This window comes from Onychomys torridus, chromosome 4, assembly GCF_903995425.1.
Source record: "Onychomys torridus chromosome 4, mOncTor1.1, whole genome shotgun sequence".
In the NCBI taxonomy this organism is placed as follows: domain Eukaryota; kingdom Metazoa; phylum Chordata; class Mammalia; order Rodentia; family Cricetidae; genus Onychomys; species Onychomys torridus.
In genome coordinates, this window is record NC_050446.1 from 139,741,500 (window position 1) to 139,747,499 (window position 6,000).

Below are 6,000 nucleotides of genomic sequence, written 5' to 3' on the forward strand. Positions count from 1 at the left end.
CAGACACACTCTGTACCTTCAGCGCGGGTCCTCTCCTTCATTTTCACAGAGCAGTTTGAGGCTGCTTCAATTCCTGATGCCAGGCCTCCAGGTGTGGGTGGCTCCCTCCCCACCTGGGTTTGCTCTTCTGGTAGTCCGTGTGGCTGGCTCTGCATCATGGCTGAACCCTCTTTAAGGCTCTCCTTCCCCATACATCTCAGCAGGGCTGTCTTCTGCCACGGGGCGGGGTTCAGACCCTCAGCCTTCCCTATCTGGTGCTGTCTGGATACCTGTCTACAAGATGTGCTCAGTGGCCTGCTGCCTTTACAATGATTTAAGTGCTTACACATTTGGGAAAGTTAGTTAGTGCCCAATAACACCGCAAAGTGTGATTCTGGAATTTTAGTAAGCAGAATGCACCAGGGCAAAACCATCTTAATACCTAAACTGGGGGAAAGTGTTCTACAGGAAAAGCAAAGAAGAGAAAATAAATTAAATACTGAGGAAGGGTGACAGGATTTGACAAGGAAAAGGAAATAATTATGCGTCCTATAAGCTATGTAACTACAGCATAGAGATAGTATTAATTAAAACACTCTCTGAGAGAAAGAAATTTCTTCTTACAGATGCTCTCACCTGTCCCAGGATTCATCAGTAACCGCTCTCTATAGTCAATGAGAATAATTCCAGATGAACAGAAGGGTATTTAAATTAAGACGGAGTTTTCAGATCTATGATCCTTCATATAGAATTTGAGGATCTCTGGAGGTCTGCAGAGATTCTTCTGAGTCGGTCTGTGGGCTGGGTCAAAATGCAAGGCACCCAAAGTGCAGTGGCTGGGTCTGTTTTGTTTTCTTTACAACCTAATTTCCACTGAAGAGTTCAACCAAATTTAAAAGTGCCAAAAAACATCGTTGAAAGAAGCCATGAATAGTCAAGAGGGATTCCACAAAACACCTCCACAGTCTTCGTCTCCTTGTGTGTTTAACTGGTAAACAGGCAAGACTCTGGCTTTGCTCACACGGTCTAAGAACTAAACTTTTGAAACTCACCAATTCAGATGAGAAAACTGAAAATCCCATCTTTTGAGGACTGGAGGTAAGGTCCCTTCTTCGCTGAGCTGCCCGTTCCCAGTGTCACTGATTCCTGGTCCTGCCTACAGCTTGCAGTGAGAAGCGGCCACTGGCAAGAAGACCCTGTCAGTGCAGCCAGCCACAGCTAAGCTGCTTTCCTCAGGTTTCTCTCCCAGGGAGCAGGAGCTCAGGTGTGGGCTGAAGGGCAGTCATGTGAGCTGCAGCCTAGGAAGATCTGTTTCTCCTCATTCTAGCCCCACAGCAAGTTAACCCCAGGAGAGCTGGGCTGCAGGAGAAGAGTTTTGTGAGCTGTCTGCTGATCTAGTGTTACCCACCCAGGACCATAAAGCCGCCAGGCATTCTACATGCTCAGATGTCACCAGAAAATTTCATTCATGGTCTCTCCCTTTCTAATAAAGTAACATGTGCACTTTATTCTTTGACCTATTTGTGCAAAAGTAGTTTCTAGAAGGATTTCACAACAGACGGGCTCACCCCAGCACAGGTAAACCGTTCTGGAAGCTGTAAGTTACAGCGGGACTTGCCCGTTGCTGATTGGATTTTATTCAAGTGTTTGCAATAAAGTCAGATCACCTACCTGCTAATTCTGCTGAACGAATAAAGCACTGATTGCGAATTCCGATGCTTGTCCGTGCTAACAGACAGACACTGTGAGTGTCTTGTTCATTTATTTGGCGCAGACCTGCCCAGGAAAGAAGGAACCAGAGTTCTTCTCCTACATTGCTTGATAACGTGAAAACAACTTGTTCACTCTTGGAGCATGATTAGAGAGGAAAAGAAGAAGGAGAAAAAGTACAAAATCAAACTCAACATCTGGATGGAATTTAGTACATACCTTCTGGGACTCCAGGCTCCTGAAGGTCTCAGCTAATGACCCCCTCTTAAGGGGCTGCAGAGGCTCAAGGACTCAGCCTGGTGGGAAATGGTACTTTGATGCCAGTTTCTGCAAGTTGGTTTAAATAGGATGTGGGGATGCTGTAGCCCTGACCAAACCCTGCTAAGGGGGAGGGAGCAGATGCCATGCAGGCATGCTCACTTGTGTCTGGGTGGACACCTAGCAAGGAGGCGATTTGTCGCTTGTGTCTCCAGACCTGGAAATGTTCTTCTGTGTTGTGTGGTGGCTTTGCCTCACTCAGGTAAAGTCCATGAACTTGCTCCTATCTTTGGGAGATCAGTGCTTGGCTCCTGTTCTGGCTCCTGTTTCTGCGCCCCCGGGACACAGTAGAAAGAGGACCAGAGGATCCAAGGGCTGGTTTCAGGTCTAACTGCCCCTCCTAGGCTCTGTGATTGTAAACTGAGTTATCTGCCTTCTGGGAGCCTCAGGGCTTTGTCAGTAACAAGGGCAAATGAAATGCCCCCAGTGGTGCTGCTGGAGAGTGAATGGAGCTGGTGGCATCTGGTGTGGCCTGAGGCACATGAACAGCTTCTGAACCTGGGGGAGCCCTGTGAGGCAAAGGAGGACTCTGGGAAGAAGCTTGAGCTGGGCATTGTGGTACCTGCCTGTAATCCTGCCACTGGGAAAGGTGGAGCGGGTCATCCTACGCTTCATAGCTGATTTGAGGGCAGCTTGGGCTACATGAAGTCCCATCTTAAAAACAAAGCAACTAACTAAAACAGGAGAGAAAGAACAACAGAAGAGGAGAATTAAGAGATTCCAGAGCATTCCACGATTCCCCAGTTAATTATAGCACGTGCCCAGGGAAGCGGTTGGATGATTCCCATGTCCTCACTGACATTTTCTGCAAAACGTTTGCTGTGAGGTGAGATGACCAGAATGCACTACACTGAGGACTAGAATGTCAGTAACCCTCTGAACTCCAGAACTCTGTCAGAAAAATGATCAAGTCCTGTGGAATGGCTACGTGGTTAGTAAAGGAAAATTACCTTGTATGTCTCATCCTGTACCAATTCCTTCTTTGAGGATCTCAGTTCTCCTTTGCCTACAATGTAAGTTTACTTTCTTTACTGCCAGGCATGGTGGGACATGCCTTTAAGTCCAGCATTCAGAAAGCATGAGTTCCAGGACAGCCAGGGCTATGTGGAGAGACTCTATCTAAAAAATAATTAAAAATACAATAACATAAAAAAACAACATGCCGCCACACACTTGTATTGCTTTGGGGAGGAAATGAGGCCCATTGAGTTTAAGTGGTTTGGAAGTCTGTGATCTTTCCATATTTAATCCATTTCTATCCAAACAGTGCAATCATTCCATGAGACCTCTTCCTCTTCCCACAGACCCCTTCCTAACTAGCCGAGCCCACACTGATCTCTTTTGGGGGGCCTCTCTGGCACCACCACATCCACACTTTAGGTCTTTGCAGTGTTTTGTCTGACCTGTTCATTAATAAGCATTTGCTGAACGTCCTCTGCAATGGGGAGACGAGGGTGAGTAAGATGCTCCCTGACCATCACGATTAAAACCCAAGGGTGGAGACAGTTCCTCATCAGTTTATAAATACCTAATCCTTCCAAGATCAAATCCATTTCTCTCCTTTTCCTCAGTTTGGAACACTTCCATTTCAGCTCTCGTGGAAGGGAAAAAAAATCATACTAAGGCCTTATAACAGCAACTGTTCCATAGGCTCCCATGATAAAACGCAGAGGAGACAGCTGGCAGCCCGCCTCGCAACTTAAATTCTCCCATGCCCTTCTTCCCATGTAGAGAGGTTTGAGCCAGGGTCCTATCCCCGTGGCAGTGCTGAATATATGGTGGCACACCGTTGTTCTAATCTGTCTCATGGGTGAAGGAGTATCATTCTCTGCTAACTAGACTTGGCTTCAGGAATCAGACAATTATTCCCACCTGAAGATAGTGATAACTTTGCAACATATAATGGAAGTCCACAGATAAGAATCAGGTGAGCAAAACCTGGTGCACAAAAAGTATCTAGCCCAGCTTCTCTCTCTCTCTCTCTCTCTCTCTCTCTCTCTCTCTCTCTCTCTCTCTCTCTCTCTCTCTGTGTGTGTGTGTGTGTGTGTGTGTGTGTGTGTGTATCACTCTGCACCTTACTTGTGAGCAATTTTCAACCATTTTTAATTTAGTGTCATGCTCTGGGATACCAAGTCAATTCACTGTAATAAGCAACTTCATTTGAAAACCAGAAGAGTATACACTTAAGAGAAGACGTATTGATAACATGAGATCCTCACTTCAAAAGTTACAGCATATAAATGACTATATCTACTATGGACCAATAAATAACATGTTCTTATGCTGAGTCCTTAAACTCTTGAGAGCCAGATAAAAAGCCGTATGCATGATCCAGCATATTCCATAATATAAGATTAAATTCATTGCACTGGGGATGTAGCTCACTGGCAGAGGGGTTGCTTAGCAAGCCAGAGGCCCTGGGTTTGATCCCCAGGATCATAAAAAAATAGTATCCCACATTCCACACATCAGTCAGCTTAAAATAGCTTGGTATGTGTTCAAGGGATGGAAAGGAGGCCGCAGGGACAAAGTATTAACTTCCATTAGCAAGCTGGGCACACAGGTCAGTATGGGACACTTGCCCCACACATACAAGGCCCCTAGTTCAACCCTCGGTGTCAGAAGAATGAAGAAAAACCACAATCTCTGAGGTTCTGGGTTGAGCCATGTTAGAGAAGAGCCCTGGTCATGCCTGCCAATGAGAACTCATTTTGTTCTTGACATTGTATCCTAAGATATGAGGAAGTCATCCATTGCCTGCAGCTTCCTATGGTGTTCATCCTTTCTAAGCCTGCCCGAGTAATATGTCCCTCAGTGCAAGCCTCCTCCAGCTTATAAAGTACAAGGAGGGAAAAGCTGGTAAATAAATACATTCTCTCTAGAGTGTAGAGGGTAGGCATAGAGGAGCCCAATTTAACAGAGCATCTGCGTGCATACGATCTCATATCTCATTGAAAACTCACCTTAGTATTATAGAACAGCTATCACTTTTCCCACTTCATGGATGAGCAAAGTGAAGCCAAAAAAAAGTTAATTAACTTGTCTCAGGTCCCCTAATTTATAACCAGTAAAGCCATGGTTCTGATGTGGGCAATGACAGTAGACAGTGTCCCAGTTCAGAAATCTGTCACATCCTGGCTCTACTTGAGGTCTGTCATGCCTAAGAGACATTTCAAATTGCCGAACTGCTCCAAAGACATGAGCAGGAAGTTCCCACACAAGCAGACTGGGCTTAACAGAGACCCACAAGCTGCCAGAAGTCCAACTGCACTAAATGTCCTGGTCTCCACAATTCAGGATTTGCACCTTAATTTGAGGTTGCTTCTTACCTGGAAATGTGACAACTAAGTTATCATAAGCAAAAGAACTCACATAGGTTGGTTGGGGTTTCATACGCCTGTAATGCTAGCACCTGGGAGGTAGAGACAGGAGAATTGCCACAAGTTTGAGGCCAGCCTGGTTTACGTAGTGAGGTCTTGTCTTAAGATAACAAAAAACAGGGCTGGAGAGATGGCTCAGAAGTTAAGGGCACTGAATGCTCTTCCAGAGGTCCTGAGTTCAATTCCCAGCACTCACATGGTGACTCACAACCATCTGCAATGAGATCTGGCACCCTCCTCTGTATACATAATAAATAAATAAATCTTTAAAAAAATATATATATATAACAAAAAACAAAACTATATATATATATATATATATATATATATATATATATATATATATAATAACAACAAAACTTCCAGAAACAAACCCAACAACCAAAAACGAGGATTAACACTAAGCAAACATGTGCCGAGTTCAAACTACCCTGAAAACCCACCCAGAAGGCCCAGTGAAGTAGTCTCATAGGCAGAGGTCATTAGCAGCCATGGTCACATAAAAAGCAGTGATAGGGGACCTTGGAAGATGACTCTGTGAGTAAAGATGTTTACTGCCAAGTTCATGAACCCGAGTTCAAGTCCCAGCTCCACAAGACAGAAGATGAGAACC

The 6,000-nt window shown here is 45.0% G+C and overlaps 1 protein-coding gene across 1 annotated transcript in view; it reads right to left on the minus strand.

Moving 5' to 3' along the window:
• The window catches only part of LOC118582670 (agouti signaling protein), an 81,331-nt gene extending 79,669 nt beyond the window's left edge, over positions 1–1,662 (minus strand). Inside the window, exon 1 of the mRNA XM_036185708.1 lies at positions 1,651–1,662. The gene's annotated coding sequence lies outside the window, so the exon portion shown is untranslated. The remainder of the gene's footprint in view (positions 1–1,650) is intronic.
• Between the last annotated feature and the right edge of the window lie 4,338 nt (positions 1,663–6,000).